Source organism: Anser brachyrhynchus (genome assembly GCF_964034855.1).
Source record: "Anser brachyrhynchus genome assembly, chromosome: 1".
NCBI classification, from domain to species: Eukaryota; Metazoa; Chordata; class Aves; order Anseriformes; family Anatidae; genus Anser; species Anser brachyrhynchus.
The window spans coordinates 128,670,745-128,688,167 of NC_137694.1; positions in this window are offsets into that span (position 1 = coordinate 128,670,745).

Here is a 17,423-nt window from a genome sequence, read left to right on the forward strand (position 1 = left end):
CAGTGACAAGCAGGCTTTCTCAAAGTCAAAAAGAAGAAAGAAAATGCAATTCACATCTAGGCAGTCTGAGTTTGTTTGGGTTTTCCCCACCCTCCCCAAGAGAAGCTCTTGTGTATCTCTAAGTTTAATAGGATATGGGGACACAAAATTCAGGGCAGTAATTTTCATGGATTGTAACTTTCTTTTATGCATCAAAATCCATTTTTTTAAAAGCATGTAAACGTGGAAGCCCTAGTATTTCTTATGTCTGGAAGGCAAAGCATTCTTAGCTGCTGTTGACACTTTCATATACAAAGCAGTAACCTGCAGAAAGATGGCTCCTTTATGAAATTCAGCTTTATCAAAGTAGACAGCTGTCAGCTTCTTACCCACAGCACACATGAGGAGCCATGTCCCAGCCCCCTCAAGCTGCACTGGGGATTATCCCAGGGTTGCTGGCTGCCCTCGATCCTTCCCTCCCACAAAGCAGACACAAGAGGGACAGCTGGCAAAGCCCCCCACCCACACACTTCTTAAGGCACAGCCAGCCTTTGCAGCATGGGGAACATCCCCTGTCCTGGCCCTGCACATTTCTCTCTACCTTCAGCTCCACTGCTCAGAGGTTCTGGTGACTTAGAAACCTGTGCACTGGGCACCCTGGGGGAGCAGGGGCCCACCAACACCTTCAGGATGGGGATCTGTCTCCTGCATGCCCCAGGGGTCTCTGCAGGGAAAGCACATCAGTTGTGGTTTTTCAACTCCAGATCAGAGAAGCCAAGAGAAAAGGGGCAGAGGCAACCGTGACCTTGCCAGCCCCACTGTCCTCCTAAGCACCATGCAGATGCTTGGGTCCAAGTCATGGCAGGGGTCCAAGTCGTGGCTGGACCATAGCTGGCTCATCGCCCCCACTGCAGAGACAGCCTCAGCATAACCCCAGGAAAATCCTTGCTGTCCGAGGTATGGCCATAAAGCTATGAAAAATGAAGTATTGGGATGTATCATGGCAATGTCATGGCATCAGAATGATTCATGGTAAAATAGACTGCTATAGCAAAATATGCAGAGTGAACCTCAGTGAAATCCTGCCTAATTTAGAACTCAGGCTTTCATGGACACACTTTACCCCATGGTTTCTGTATTTCTTTCTTTTCTGGACTAAAGAAACCTGAGCTTTTGTATGGGATAAAAACAAGCAAACAAACAAAAAAAATAACCAAACTAAACCAACCAACCAACAACCAACACCCTTTGTGTTTGTCTTTTTTTTATATTTTTTTTCATTTTCCTTTCATCTTTTCTGCCTACAGTCTTCCTTGTCCCTCAGTGATCCTGCTATGGTGTGACTGAATTACTAATAAACTGCTTTCCAAAGTGTAGCCTGAAAGTGACCACACTGTTGACAAGCCAGACTTCCCCTGGAGCTGCCTATGTTGTCTGCTTGTCTTCCCCCATGAACAGTGAGGACAGCAAGAAGGCAACCTCCTGCTGCTTAGGATCCACAGGCAAAATTCAAACACCACCACTGCAATCTGCACCAGGCAGTGGGTTGATAAAAAGACGGAGAGCCATGAGACAGCAATTTCACTTCCTCTGTGCTTTGCTGCTTCTTCTGCACATGATATTTAAAGAGCATTATGGGATTCTGTGCACTTAATAACAGCTCTCACAGAAGGATTTGGTTGCTGAATACAAATAAGTAGCTATGTGATTAGGTTTCATGCATTTTAGTACATTTTATTACATTTTCCTTTTTTTTTTTTTTTTAAGGGAGAATTCAAGCAGGGTGGAAATACTTTCTCTGCCAACATTCTTATTGCCAACATCATATCTTGCAAACTTCCAGGATAATGCTCGTCCCTCAAGACATGTGGCTGATTTTTAAATTGCAAAGAGTTATATTTCATAAGTGTTGTGATATTTAAGGAAGCCTGCCACCATCATATCCAATTATCTCAGGTTGAAAAGTCAGATGCCTAGGCAGATACTGGCTACTCAGATGTTGGTAGCATTTAATTTCTGCTTATAGCTGGGAGGAGAAAACTCTCACTCTTTACCTCCCTGCTCTGTTCCCTTACCTGACAGCCTCCTTCCCTCCAAACTGCCTGTTCCCTCCACCCTCTTCTCTGCCCAGTCTCCCAGTCTCACTCCTTCTCTCAAGCCACCTTTTTTCCATCACTCAAAGAGACTGTTCTTACCTTGCCCTCACCATTTTCTTTCCACCCTGATGTGTTCCCAGTAGATTCCATCTTGTGTCCCACTTTTTTGCCTTGCTCCATCTCTGCCCTGCTCTCTCTGGACCCTCTACCACTCTCCCTGTCTTTACTTGCCTTTCTCCTTTCTGACTTAACCCTACCCACAACTGACCTCCCACCCCATATGCCTTTCTGCTGCTACTCCCATGCTCTTCCTTGCTTCACTGCCCTCCACTTCTCTTCTGGCTTTCTCAGTGTTTGAGGAAAATATTGTCATGGCAGTGTAATCACCTAGGAAGCAAATATACTGTTCCGATGCAGAGGATCTGCCTATGTAACACACATACTACATCTCAGGCATGGGTGCTTCATATCCATCAGTACATCTGCAGTCTGAAATTAGAAATCTAAAATCTTAATTGTATGCTCAGTAATGGGGATAAAATGTTGCCATGGTGAAATAACAAAAGGAAGGATCAATGATAAGACAGAGCAAAATGAGATTTCACCAGGGCAAATGTCCCACTTAAAAAAAAAAAACAAACAAAAAAACAAACAAACAAAAAAACCCCTCAGACTACCCAAGTAGTATAGTGTCTCTTACTTTGACCAGAATAAAGGAGTTTTTGTTCCCATGTCATCAAATTAGCTTCAGCATTTGAGACTGGGGTGATCCAGAATAGGAGCAACTGCAGCATTTATCACTGATCTACTGAGTTTTGTGTCCCTGTGATGATAGGTTTTATACCTACCCCATGTTCAGCACTCCTTCTGACAGCATGCCTGTGAAAGGCACAACACTGACAGCTACTGTAGGGGCTGGCAGCTGTATCCAGCCCAAATTGCTCTTAATGTCTGTTGTGACTGTGACTGAAAGTAGTAGAAAACTACAGACAGGAAAGTTTTGGCTATTCATTAGGAAAACCTCTACAACATTAGAGTCAGTGAAGGGTAGCAGTCAATTGCTGGGGGAACCCAAAGAGACCCCACAATGAGGCGAGGGGCTTGAGAAGGTGTTAGGCTGACATCTCTCAAACTGGGCTTTGGTAGAAGATTCTGCCTCGAGGCAGGGGATGCTCTGGATGACCTGCTGTAGCCCTGACAGGTCTATTTTCTGTGAATCTGCCTGAGAGCTTTCTTGTGGCCATTTCTGTGGCTGTGTGAAATGTCACAGAATCGCAGAATCAGAGAATATCCTGAGTTGGAAGGGACCCACAAGGAACATCAAGTCCAACTCCTGGGTCCACAAGGACAAGGTCTAGAAGGAGTTTCTTGCTACTTATCTTTGCCTAACTCTCCACTCCCTTTAAAAACGTGTATTATAAAGTGACTATATGTTTTCAGAAGTGCTTGGTTTAAATTGAAAAATATTTATTTATGACTTAAAGTTATCTTGGTTTAATATCTAGATTATTTCTGTTTTACATCTAACAACAAAGCTGGAGGGGTGTTTTTCTGTTTGTTTGTTTTGTTTTGTTGTTTTGTTGTTTGGGGTTTTTTTCATACATCCCACAAAGCTGGATTATGCATTAAATCTCAGAAATGCATTAATTTCACTACTTCTTTAAATTTTTAATATTCTGGTCAGCCTATCTGCCTGACTGTTTAATTACCCCTTCACTCTTCCCAACAGGCTGCAACAAGGTGCGGCTTCAAACTGTTTCTTGACCTTTTCTTCTTTCTAATTCATCTCAGTTCAACTGGGATATTATTTTTCTGAAATTTTGCATCACATGCAAATGGATATTGCCATTTATTTACATTTTCCTTCTGATTATATGTTACAGCTTTTTTTTTTTAACCTTCTAGAAGGTAATCAGAGCTTTTCAGCCCTTGCTCAAAAGCTATTCCAGTGCTATTGAACTTTTCACTGCTGAGAGCTAGAGCCTTTGTGGATATATGCAATATCAAAAATACATTAGCCACATTTTCCTTTGCGTTCTGGTCCATGGCATTGTAGGCTGGGTTCCCTCTGTAGGCTATACAGCTTATAAGGGTCAGGCATATGTATCAGGTGCATCACCCATATCAGGTACATGGGAGAAGAAATCATAGAATCATAGAATGGTTTGGGTTGGAAGGGATCTTAAAGATCTTCTAATTCCAACCCCCCTTCCCTGGGCAGGGACAACTCCTACCAGACCAGGTTGCTCAAAGCCCCATCCAGCCCTGCCTTGAACACCTCCAGGGATGGGGCATCCACAGCTTCTCTGGGCAACCTGTGCCAGGGCCTCACCACCCTATGAGTGAAGAATTTCTTCCTAATTTCTAATCTAAATTTTAATTTTTTTCATTTAAAGCCATTACTCCTTGTCCTATCCCTACAATCCCTGACTAAGTGTCCCTCCCCAGCTTTCCTGTCGACCCCCCCAGGCACTGGAAGGCTGCTATGAGGTCTCTCCAGACCCTTCTCTTCTCCAGGCTGAACAACGCCAGCTCTCTCAGCTTGTCTCCAGGTGACACAGCCCTCTGACTATCCTCATGGTCCTTCACTGGACACAGTCTATCAAGTCCATGTTTTTCTTGTGCTGGCTGCCCCAGAGGTGAACGCAGTGCTTCAGGTGGGGTCTCACAAGAGCAGAGCAGAGGAGGCGAATCACCTTCCTCGTACTGCTGGCCACACTTCTCTTGACGCAGCCCAGGATACATGTGGCTTTCTGGGCTGTAAGCGCATATTACTGGCTCATGTCAAGCTTCTCATCAACCGACACCCCCCAAGTCCTTCTCCTCAGGGCTGCTCTCAATAGAAAGTCTAGAAAGGAATGATGGATAAGGGAAGCCCGGACTCTATCCTGTCCTGCACATTATTAGATAAAGCAACCAGTCTGATACCTGTGGAAAAAGTAAACCAAGTCACAAACAGTAGTTAAGAAAGCAGCTCTGCATCAAGGACGGGACTGTGACACAGTGGGTACACCTGTGTCACATAACCCAAAGCATCAATCCAGTGCAGTGTGGCCATAACGTCACTCTTGGAATGCATCTTTAAACAGGTAGGGGTTTTTGTTTTTGGTTTTTTGGGTGAGGGTTTTTTTTTGGTAGCTTTTCTCGTGCTGTGAAGGTGAGTCTCATTTTCCTTGGATTGCTGTGCTAAAACAGGTATTTCTGGTCATGTGCCATGTCTCTGAATGGCTTCTGAGAACAGCGTTCCTGCAACATGGGATCAGCAATGCTGCAGCCTCCCAGACTGCTGCCTCACTGGTGGTCCATGTAACACAGTGCTGCCTGTCAAGGACTGGCCCTCACACCAATGCTACACCCAAAGCATTCACACAAGTTTCTGAATGAACTCTTAAGCTGTCCATTTCTCTTTTTAGAGAAGAATAAGATGGCAGGAAAGAGTCAGGGGATTTTCATGAGGACAAACAATTTCAGACTGGTTTAACTTTCTTCCCTGAAGGGGGTCCTAAGCAAAACACAAATGCAGTATTGAAGTTGTTCAAGCTTTTGACAGTCTCACATGATATTTTCATGGAAAACATGGTCTAGATAATAGTATTTTAAAATGCATGCAAGACTAGTTGAAAAACATTCCTGAAAGAGTAGTTATAGATGTTTCTCTGTCAGTATAGGAGGGCATTCACAGACAAGCTCAGGAAGTGCAGCCTAGATGAGTGGATGGTGAGGTTCATTGGCAATTGGCTGGGTAGCACAGCTCAGAGGGTTGTGCTTGCTGGTGTGGAATCTAGCTGGAGGCCTGTAGATACCGGTGTCCCCCATGGGCCAGTACTGGGTCCAGTGTTTTTCAACTTGTTCATCAATGACCTGGACAATGGAACCAAGTGCACCCTCAGCACGTGTGCTGGGAAGAGTGGCTGATACCTCAGAGAGCCGTGCTGCCATTCAGAGGGACCTTGACAGGCTGGAGGGTTGGGCCAAGAGGAACCTCATAAAGTTCAACAAGAGCAAGTGCAGGGTCCTGCACCTAGGGAGGAATAACCCCAAGCACCAGTACGGGCTGGGGTCTGACCTGCTGGAGAGCAGCTCTGCAGAGAGAGACCTGGGAGGCCTGGTGGACAGCAGGCTGACCATAAGTCAGCAATGTGGCCTGGTGGCCAAGAAGGCCAACGGTATCCTGGGCTGCACTCAGAAGTGTTGCAAGCAGGTCAAGGGAGGTGATCCTCCCCCTCTACTCAGCCCTGGTGAGGTTACACCTGGAGAACTGTGTCCACTTCTGGGCTCCCCAGTACCAGAGGGACATGGAAATACCGGAGCAAGTCCAGAGGAGGGCTACTAAGATGACTAGAGGACCGGAGCAGCTGTCGTATGAGGACAGGCTGAGAGAACTGGGCCTTTTTAGCTTGGAAAAGAGAAGGCTGAGGAGATACCTCATCAATGTGTATAAATATCTGAGGGGAGAGTGTCAAGAGGATGGAGCCGGACTCTTCAGTTGTGCCCAGTGACAGGACGAGACGCAACGGGCACAAACTGAAGCACAGGTGGTTCCAGCTCAATATGACGGAGCACTTCTTTACTGTGAGGGTGACAGAGCACTGCGACAGGTTGCCCAGAGAGGTTGTGGAGTCACCTTCTCTGGAGATATTCAAAACCTGCCTGGATGCCATCCTGTGCAACGTGCTTTAGGTGATCCTGCTCGGCAGGGGAGTTGGACCAGCTGATCTTCAGAGGTCCCTTCCAACCTCGGCCATTCTGTGATTCTGTGACTTCTAGTGGGGTCCGTTCTGAATATGATTCTATGAAATGCTGTCAATGACATCTTGCACGATAGGACAGGCTGTATGCTTATAAAATCTGAGCTTGGTACCAAGATGGAAGGGGTTGTAAGCACCTTGAAGGACGGGATAAGAATTCAAAATGGTCTTGATAAATTGAAGGAACTGAAATCGATAAGATGAAATTCAATAAAGACAAGTGCAAAGTGATACACTTAGCAAGGAGAAATCAAATGCACAAATACAAAATGAGGAATAACTGGTGAAGCAGCAGCTCTGCGAGAAGAGGCCCTGGGGGCATTGTATACCATGAGCTGAATATGAATTAGCAATATGATCCCGCCTTAAAAAAGGCTGATGACATTCACAGATGTATTAATATAAGTCATTACAGTAAGATGTTATTCTCATTTACTTGGTACTGGTTAGGTCACTGGTAGACTGCTGCATTCTTCCCTGGACAACAAATTTAGTGAAAGAGAAAAACAGTCCAGAAGAAAGAAACAAGAAAGATTAGGGAATTGTAGAATGCAATCTATATGATCTTTTGTGAGAACAAAGACCATTTAAAAATATATTAAAAGATTTTTTACAAAAACCACAATCAAAGGGATTGTTTTGCCATTGAAGAAGACAGGAAAAGTTGCTGCTGGCTTAATCTGCAGAAAGAGATGTTCAGAGCTGATATTAATAGAAACGAAAGCGATGATAGTTCAGAGCTGTTTTGTGGAATCTCCTCCTTGAGGTAAGTGGCATTGTAGGGAGTTTTTAATGTTGATTGGAGAATTATCTTCTAGTGCTGGCCTAGGTATACCTAGCTTGCTTCCAGTAGGAAAATTAATTGAATGACATGTCTGTTGTTCCTCAGTGCTGTCTGAGCCTGCATTGTAGAACTCCAACTCCATTTTCAGTTCTTGCTTTAGCAGTTGTCTAGCTCAGCTATTAATTTTAGCAAAAATCCTGGTGATAAGGGATGGACTGAAAGTGCCCTTTTTAAAATTGCCTTGATAAGATGCTGACACAAGGGTCAATTACTTTTTGAGCATACATCGCAGTGCTGGACAAACACAGAATAAACCCATAATTTCTGACCTGTTGGATCTACAATTTAAGATGTGAGAGGAAATGAATGCAGTTAGCTGGAGAAGCGGAAGGACTTCAGGAGACAATCAACACAGGCAGTGGTACAAGAATGGTAGAAGTGTATTGTATTCATTGTCAGTTTTTATAGATGTTGCAGCCAAGGAGAATGTTGAGGTAGGCTCTGAAGGGGAATAAAAAGGACTTTATGGGGCAGCCTTTTCCAAAGACCAGAACGGGGAAAGGAAAAAGAATATAAAAATAAAAATATTTGTTTGAAAAGGTAAAAGACAGGTGACGGAGAGTGGTAGTGGGGCCAATCAGAAGTTGACTTTTAGATGTTGGGAAGTGATAGATCACAAGAAGAAACCTTGAAAAAAGGGTGGAAAAAAGAATACACTAGAGGGTTAACATGGACTTATAAAGACAAGAGCACTAGAGTTAAGGTGGTAGGTTGGGCAAATCAGATGTACAGCAGCATTCTGGATGGTTGAGAGGTAGAAAGGCCGCCTTTGCTAGAGATGTGAAGTGACATCTTAGACCCTAGACAAGAATTTCAGTTGCGTGGATGGATAAAAAAGGCTGTCTCTCTGACATGTTGTGGGGAGAAGTCTTGCATAGTCTTGATGTGAGAGCTGAGAGACAATTCAGGCAACAGCCAGGTAACAAGGCTAAGTGACATGCAGGATAATGAGATCATCCGAAGAAAGTTAGAAAGTGGCAATGGAGAGGAGTTAGGAAGAGAACTAAAAAATTTGTTTTTAAAATATTGAGCTTGGAATGGCAGTGGAATGTTCCCAAGAGATGACAGGGAGACAGGCCAGATCTAGGACAGAGGATTAAATTTCTAGGTCACATGCCCTAGCATCTAAAGTACACAAACCTTTCTGTCCATCCACACAACCAAGACAATTCTTCATCCGCAGAAACCCTTCTGGAGAGTATGATGCAGACAGAAAGTATAGAGGGACCCCTACATAAGAGCCAGAGGGAAGATAACATAATGCCCTGGAAAGCAGAGAGGAATCATAATAAAAACAGGAGAGGGAAGATTCAAAGAAGCCAAGGGGAATCAAGAGGAACATCACAAGGAATCTGACATGTGAGGTTAGCTACCACTGAGTATTATTTCTCAGTATGGGCAAGAAGAACATAATCTGCTTCCTCAAAACTGAAGCTATAACCTGCTGGTACTATGAACTTCTTATCATCCAAACTGAATAATCTGTATTTCAGATTCTCTACTCAAGGCTGGGGGAGGCTTTATAAATCTTTCAAGTGTCCATCTGGTACTGAATACAATACTTTTTGCACATTTTACTCAGGTCTGTACATATCCTCTTTCATACTTAATGAGTAGATAAATTGATACATTTTTGGCACTTCTCAACCCGTGACCTGCCCCAGGACGCCCCAGGATATTTGCCCCGGGATGTCCTATACTCTCCAGTACCACCTCCCTAACCAAACCCACCACATAGCACTGAGCACACCCCTCTCCAGAAGCTGCTGGACGAGCTCTGGGACATGCACTGTACATAAGGCCCCAGTGCTGGATTGTCAGCAAGGCTTTCTGGATGCACCTTGACACTAGGTAATCCTGTGAGATCAAGTGGGAATTATAAGATACCTATGAAGCTATCTAAGCAGGCAAAATGATAATAAAGGAAATAAGACTCTCTTTGACAAAATCTCCAGAGACAAAATGCTGAAGTTAAGCACAGGTCACTTGGTTTACGTGACTTTTTAAGCACCTTTATTATTTCGACAGTATTACTTGCTGTTTTCTGAGAGAAACACTAATATTTATTAGCCTAAGTATTATGAAATTATCCTAATTTTATGGCTTGAGCAATGAAGATGTACAGTGGGGAACATTTATCCTCTCAGAGAGACCTGGAATTAATCTGTAAAATAACGGTTCTCTTTCTCCTTTATTAATAGACTGCTATTATTCCTAATCTCTTTAAGTTTATCTGATTTTTTTGATCAAAACCTACTTCTTTGTATTTCTCTCCATAATCTCGGAGGGTTCTCGCTATGAATAATGAAAAATTAAAGAGTGTGACTGTGGCGCGAGGACACTATGAGCAAGAAGATAAGATGAGTCACGGGGAGTACGTGGCCTTCTGCCTCTGTCGTGCTTTCCACAAGGCCTCCCTGCATCACCAACACTGGCTCTGCTCCATGGAGGGGAAGGCAGCATAGCAACTGCCTACACGCAGACACAAATCTTACAAGGTGCAAGGTCCCTTCCTTTTATGCTGGAAAAGTACTTGTGCTTATAGAGTTCCCTATATGCTCTAAAAAATTTTGGAACGGTCTTGTCATCTGTGCTAAAATGCAGCTATGAATTTTATAAATTGATGTCCAAGTCATGAAACGACTACTGGAAAGGGAACCAAGAATTGCTTGTTCCAGCTTGACAGTCTCTTTTCTAGGAGTAATTTTCTCTATTTCGTTACTTATCATTTCGAGATCATAAAATATCTTTTCATGACCCTTCTGTAATGTGGTCTGTTGCACTGAATTTAAAAATTGTGATTGCAAATATAGAATAAGGGGAAAGAAAGAGACTCAGTTTCAGCTCCAGTGACCAGGCTTTATTTCCTCTCCCTTCTTGCTACTTTTATACACCAGCCTAGCTCCAATGACACCAGAGATTTATATCTGCAGCCATGGCAAAAGAATTGGCCCAGACACAGAGGGAGATTAATAGTTCAGAAACAATGGACAGGTAGTTTGAAAAACTCACCGTCATTCTTTCTCCATAGCTGAAGAGGGTATGAGCTCCCTTCATGAACAAACTGCATAGAAATATCCCTAATATGTATTCAAGAAATATCATCTAATATCAGCCAATATTTGCAGCTTTTCAGAAGTTTCAGAGTAAACTGAAAAGGGAAAAAAAAAAAAAAAAACTTTAAGTTCTTGGTCCTGGAAAAATATTACCCTAGCTTTAAATGCAGTATTAGACTACCTACCTCTTTATGTTTTGTGCTAGATATAGTATAAAACCCTCCATAGCTTTCTATCCGCACATAACTCATGAGAAAAAATGCACAAGCCTGTCTTTTTCTGGACTACTGCTGTGTCCCCAGGAAGAAAACACTTGCAGACCAACAGTGTGTCACAGCAGCCAGTATTGCATCCCCTGTCACGGTGTAGTGGGTTTACATGGCAAGGTTTTGGTAGCAGGGGCCATAGGGGTGGCTTCTGCGAGAAGAATCCAGAAGCTGCCCCATGTTAGATACGGGCCCCACTTCTGCCCAGAACAGAGCCAAATAAGCGATGTTGTTTTTGCCTCTGTGAGAGCAAATTTAAGAAACGGGGGAAAAAAAAATGCTGTGTGATAGCAGCTGGGAGAGAGGAGTGAGAAGCAGCCCTGCAGCCCCCCAGGTGAGTGCAGCAGGAGGGCAGGAGGTGCTCCAGGCATGGAGGAAAAGTTCCCCAAAAGTTCCCCTGCGGGCTGTGGAGAGGCCCCTGGTGGAGCAGGCTGTCCCCCTGCAGCCCATGGGTCCCACACGGAGCAGATCTCCACGCTGCAGCCCGTGGAGGAGCCCCCGGTGGAGCAGGTGGATGTGGCCTGGAGGAGGCTGCGGCCCAGTGGAGGCTGTGGCCCATGGAGAGGAGCCCACGCAGGAGCAGGTGGTCTGCAAGTCATCATGGTAGGACTGGAGCTTCACCCAAAACACCTATTGTGCAACCACAAATACCTTTCTGAATCCAGATTAGAAGGGTTAAGACTTGCAGATGCAGTGACCTGCACGGGACACCTCTCCCCGTGCAAACCAGGAGGATGCAGCAGCCCCGGCAGCAGCCATTTGTACCTCACCCAACTGCTCCCTGCTGCTGAACACTGCCAGCCACCCTGATACCAACACTGCAGTTAGCATCTTCCAAGTGCTTTTTCATTCCCAACCTCAGATGTGAATGAGACAGAATATGTAAAATGGGAACAAAATAAGGTGCAATTCATTAATCACAATGTTGGGTTACTAAGAAAATTGTCATTAATAGCTTATGCTGGGAGAGAAATAGAAGCATGACCTTTGAGTCATTTTACGTATGGGGCTAGAAAATGCTCTACATTCATATTCATTCTGGGGGTTATACAAAAACTTTGAGGTGCCAATCATCTTTGTATTTTGTTCTTATTAGTCATATTTCCAGGACGTATAGCAACAATTTATCTAGCTCAGCTTTACCGTAGGTACAAAATTCTAAAGACCATTTTCAAAAATCCTATTTTTCATAAAAAGGAATTTTAAGACCTTTAAGGATATATGCTTTTTAAGTAAATATGTAACATTACAAGGCAAGCAATAATGAAAGAAACATCTTCAGTAATATGTTAAATGCTAAGGTAATATTGACTGTGAAAACAATTAAAACATAAAGTTTTAAAACTAAAGGTGAGAGTTAGGGAGAAATTCATCACTGGAAATCAGATCTTTGCCATGTGGGATAATGTATGTATAAAAACATATTTGCAAATTGTGTGTATAAAAAGGAGATAGAGTTTTCACTGAGGCACATAGATGTACCATAGACACATACTTTTTATCAATGTATCTTGCAATGAACTGTTTCGCTTAGTCTAATATTTAAGCACCATTAATTTGCATAAATATCAACAATGGACACAAAAAGGATTATTTGGGATCACTTTTATCATCAGTAAAAGAGGTTTCCATCACTTTTTTCACTACATGAAGTAAAGATTTCGGTGTATATTTTTCATATTTTTCCTTTGTTTATAAATATGCAATTCTTGAAGCATTAAGATCCAACCAGAGTCAGGATCTGTTCCTGACGCTGAACCCATTACACAAAGAGCAAGGACATACAGAGAAATGAAAGCTGTCACTGGTTACCCTGGCACATTTCTTGCCTGCTGCAACTGCCTCTCCCAGTCTCCTGTTTCCATGACTATCTCAAGCTGCAAGTGCTGCAGTGGTGCTTTATATCTCCTAGGAGCGTCTTCAGATAGATAAAAATGAAACCATAATCTTTCCACATTGAAAATAGGTCAAAGCAGGATCAGAACTTGCAGAGAGTGGATAACTTCAACTTGTAAATACACTTTCCTAGCCCTGACCCCAGCGAAGGTAAACAACAAGACTAGCTTTTCTTCTTCAGATCCAGTGGAAGATCCACTTGTCAGAGTTTCTTTGGTGACAAATTCAAGACTTAAACCTTTAATTTAGCATTTGGATTTAACTTCACTTTTACCCCAAATCTAGACTTGATGGATATACAGCCACCCTTTTTCAGCTGCAGGTCTGCAAATGTGGAAGGGGATTAATGGACAGAGAAGGAGCCTCTTGTCCCCAAGCAATGGAGTAACTTCAGCCTTTGTGCTGAAAGGAAAACAGCTTTCATTTCAGTGGGGCAGCAGGGAAAGAATAGCAACTCCTCCCCTCCCCTCCCTCTCCTCTTCTTTTCCCTCCTCTCCTTTGCCCTGCTGCCTCTGTCCTGGATTACTCAACAGAAGTAAACTCATAAACTCCAAAAGAAGCATGTTAAAATAACATACAATTTAAATTAGTCTTGACTACCCATCCTCAATATGCCTACATACTGTAGAAAAATTCCAAATTACAGTAGTGCAATTCAACCTTTAATTATGGGTTTGACCTGACCTCATAACATGACTGACTGGAGTTAATGTCATTTTTCTATTACAGGCATAGCAAAGAAGGTTTTTCCTACTTATGCTTTAAAATGCAAGCAAAGTTGGTGTATGGGGAACACCAACACTCTTGACATAGCCTAGACAGGGAAGCACAAGCCAGATCCCTGTGTCTCTGTGCTAGCTTGAGTTTGACAAAATCCTTAAGGACTGTGACAGAAGGCTATAATGAAAAGGGGACCAGTCTCCTTGGTAGCCAGTTTTGACAATGAATCTCAGCCTTGCAAAACCAGTTCTTCTAGTCCTGGCACCTTTGTAGGTGCAGACCACATTTATTCTGGAATTTTGTTGTCCCTGAGTCACGGGAATGGGAAATGGGATTTGGTCCTCCCCATTCTCTGTTCTAACCATACCTTTGTTTGGAAATACAAGGGAAAAATGCACCCTGGCTTTTGGGCTAACCTAGACTCTCTCCCTGCTGGATTAGGGCCAGTGGTAGGATCCAGTTCATCCTAACTTCATTTAGTGTAATTTGTAAGTCCTGCCTTCTGTCAACTCTAATTGCCAGTAATTAAACATTGGACTGTAAGACAAAGCTCCTTTGAAGTCTTTCCTGTCTCTTTTGTGCTTCTGAAAATAAATAATCTTCAAGGAAGTGTAAGCTTTTTGCCCCGTTGAGTCTGGTTGTTTCCATGGCTTATGTGCTGAAGGCTCAGCCCATACCATGTCTTGGGCTGCCTCCCTGTGTGGGAAGGGCCACAGCCGCTTTACTGAGGCTCTTCTCTACCCACACCTTCCTGATCTAGGACACAGAGAGCATTTGTGGCAGTTTAAAAAAAATACTGATTAGTCTCAAACAGACAGTTATGCTTAATGACTTAATGTGAACTGAACGGGGAAAGGGGCTCTCTGTGATCCAGCCTGAATGACAAAGTCATTGAAGGCAAACAAGCAAGGAAACGTAAGTGAAAAACACCCTTTTAGCAATATGGTTTGCTTTGGCAATTCCAAAGTTTGACACCTACCTTGGGAACATGTTGCAGCCACATTTTTGCAAATAGTTCCCCATTAGTTATAAATGGTCAGAAGATAATCATGACACTTAAGGGAAGTGTTTATTCTTCTAAAGGGAAATATCTACACTGTGAACATTTACCTGAGAGCTAGCTGACTGGACTCCTTTATGGCCCATGGAGAAAGACAAACACACTGAAGGTCTGATCCCATCATCCTAAGGATGGGGCTCTGAAATATATTTGAATAATCCTACAGCAAAAGTGTCCATTTCTTTCCACTGGTTCTAATGGGAGATGTTCACAGTGAGGTCAGATTAGTGGCCTACAATGTAGACTTCTCTGCTTTTACAGATAAATAAATCCTCCTTCAAGAAAAAGGCTGATTTTTCCTGTTGGAAAAAAAAAAAAAAAAGTCTTCTATGTTATCCGTCTCTTGAGAAACAAAACAGCTTTTCAAAAGAAAAGTTAAACTAAAAGTTAAAAGAACTTTAGCACAAGGATTAATTTGATGTTAGGATAGTGTCATAAAATTAGTTCTTGCAGCATACCAGTAAACACATTATTTTTCATACCTGTCTGAAATATGCTACTGATTTTGCTGATGACTACCATAGATTTTGGCTGGCTTTTCCATTTCATGATCACGACTTCTTAGCTTTTTTTTAATGTTCTGCCATTGTTCAAATATTAATGCAACCCTAGTGGCAAGTGTTCAGTAGCCCAGATGAGATGCCAAAGGTTAGTAATGACTTTTGAACAAACACTGCTGAAGTGGCAGCACATACTTGAAAAGGCACAATTTTTCCCAGTAGTTCAATATTGTATTTTAACTTTGTATGCAGTTAGCCTGTGGGTGTCTTTTTCATTTGTCAACAGCACGCAACAGAGCACTGCCATTTTGCACTCTGGTTGGAAAGTGTTACTTCAACCTAATTGATCTTTTTGCTGCATGGAACTTATTTACCGAGAATTACTACAGTGGAGGGCCAAATTGCTTTCAATAAGACAACAATTGCTTAGAATTTTTTGCAAGATAAAGACTTTGCATTATGGCAGTAGCTATCTCAATTGTTAGGCTAAATGATGCACTAAAACATGCATAATTTGGCTGTACTGAACAAACTTTTCTTAGGTTGTTATTTTCTCTTGATTGTCGAGTTTGTAGGGCAAGACAGGAGAGCTGTTCACCAAAGGAGATGGAAAGGAAAGGTAATTAGAATATTGGTCCATCCTGTATTTGGATTATGTTCCAATGAAATGGGCTGAGGAACTAAAATTGGACTAGTACCAAATTTCTTTGGAATAAATTGAGTTTATTTTGTACATGGTCCTGACATTCAAAAGTTAGGCTGGAAGGCTGAGGCTCTGATACCCTTAATAGAATTCATTCTACTTTTATGAATGTGTAAAGGGTAGATCAGGTACAAGAGACCACAGAAAAATAAAAATGAGGACTTAGTCCTAAACCTGTAAAGTGGTACTATTCATCAATCAAAATTCTGAAAAGGTCTCCCATGATATCCTTGTCTCTAAATTGAAAAGACATGGATTTGATGGGTGGACCACTCAGTGGGTAGGGAATTGGCTGGATGGTCACACTCAAAGAGTTGGGGTCAATGGCTCAGTGTCTAAGCAGAGATTAGCAATGAGCAGTGTTCCTTAGGGGTCAGTATTGGGACCAGCATTATTTTACATCTTTGTTGGTGACATGGATGGTGGGATTGAGTGCACCCTCAGCAAGTTTGCCAATGGCACCAAGCTGTGTGGTTTGGTCAACATGCTAGAGGGAAGGGATGCCATCCAGAGGGACCTGGGCAGGCTGTAGAGGTGGGCTGTAGAGGTGGGCCTGAACTTCATGAGGTTCAACATGGCCAAATGCAAGGTCCTGCATCTGGGCTGAGGCAATCCCAAGCACAGATACAGGCTGGGCAGAGAATGGATTGAGAGCAGCCCTGAGGAGAAGGACCTGAGGGTGTTGGTTGATGAGAAGCTCAACATGAGCCAGCAATGTGCACTGGCAGCTCAGAAAGCCAACCATAACCTGGGCTGCATCAAAAGAAATGTGGCCAGGAGGGCTCCCAGCACAAGAAGGGCATGGAAGTATTAGAACGAATCCAGAAGAGGACCACAAGGACACCTCCCCTATGAAGACAGGCTTAGAGAGCTGGGGTTGTTCAGCCAGGAGAAGAGAAAGCTCTGGGAAGACTTTATAGCAGCCTTCCAGTACCTATGGGAGGCCAACAGGAAAGCTGGGGAGGTAATCCTTATCAGGGAGTATAGCAACAGGACAAGTGGGAATGGTTTCAAACCAAAAGAAGGGAGATTTAGATCAGATGTTAGGAAGAAATTCTTTACTCAGAGGGTGGTGAGGCACTGGAACATGTTTCCCAGAGAAGTTGTGGGTACCTCATCCCTGGAAGTGTTCAAGGCCAGTTTGAATGGGGCTTTGAGCAACCTGGTCTACTGGTAGGTGTCCCTGCAGGTGGAAGGGGTGTTGGAATTAGAGGGTCTTTATGATCCCTTCCAACCCAAACCATTCTATGATTCTATGGTTCTAAAATATCTATAAACAACAGAGCAACAGCAAGGAGATAAATAGCAGTCAGCATGAGTTTATAAGAAACAGATTACAAACCAAATTCTCTTCTGTGGTAGCATGGCAGCCTTGTGGTTAGCAGGAAAAAAAAAAAAAAAGAATAAAACACAGGATTTACATGTTGGCTTTCACTGGCCTTTTGACACTATCAAATGCTAGTTTTGTAACCAAGCCTGGGGAAATTGGAGATAATGAAACCACAATAAACAACAAAACTAGTTGGAAAACAATCCTGTGGAAATAGTTGTTGGC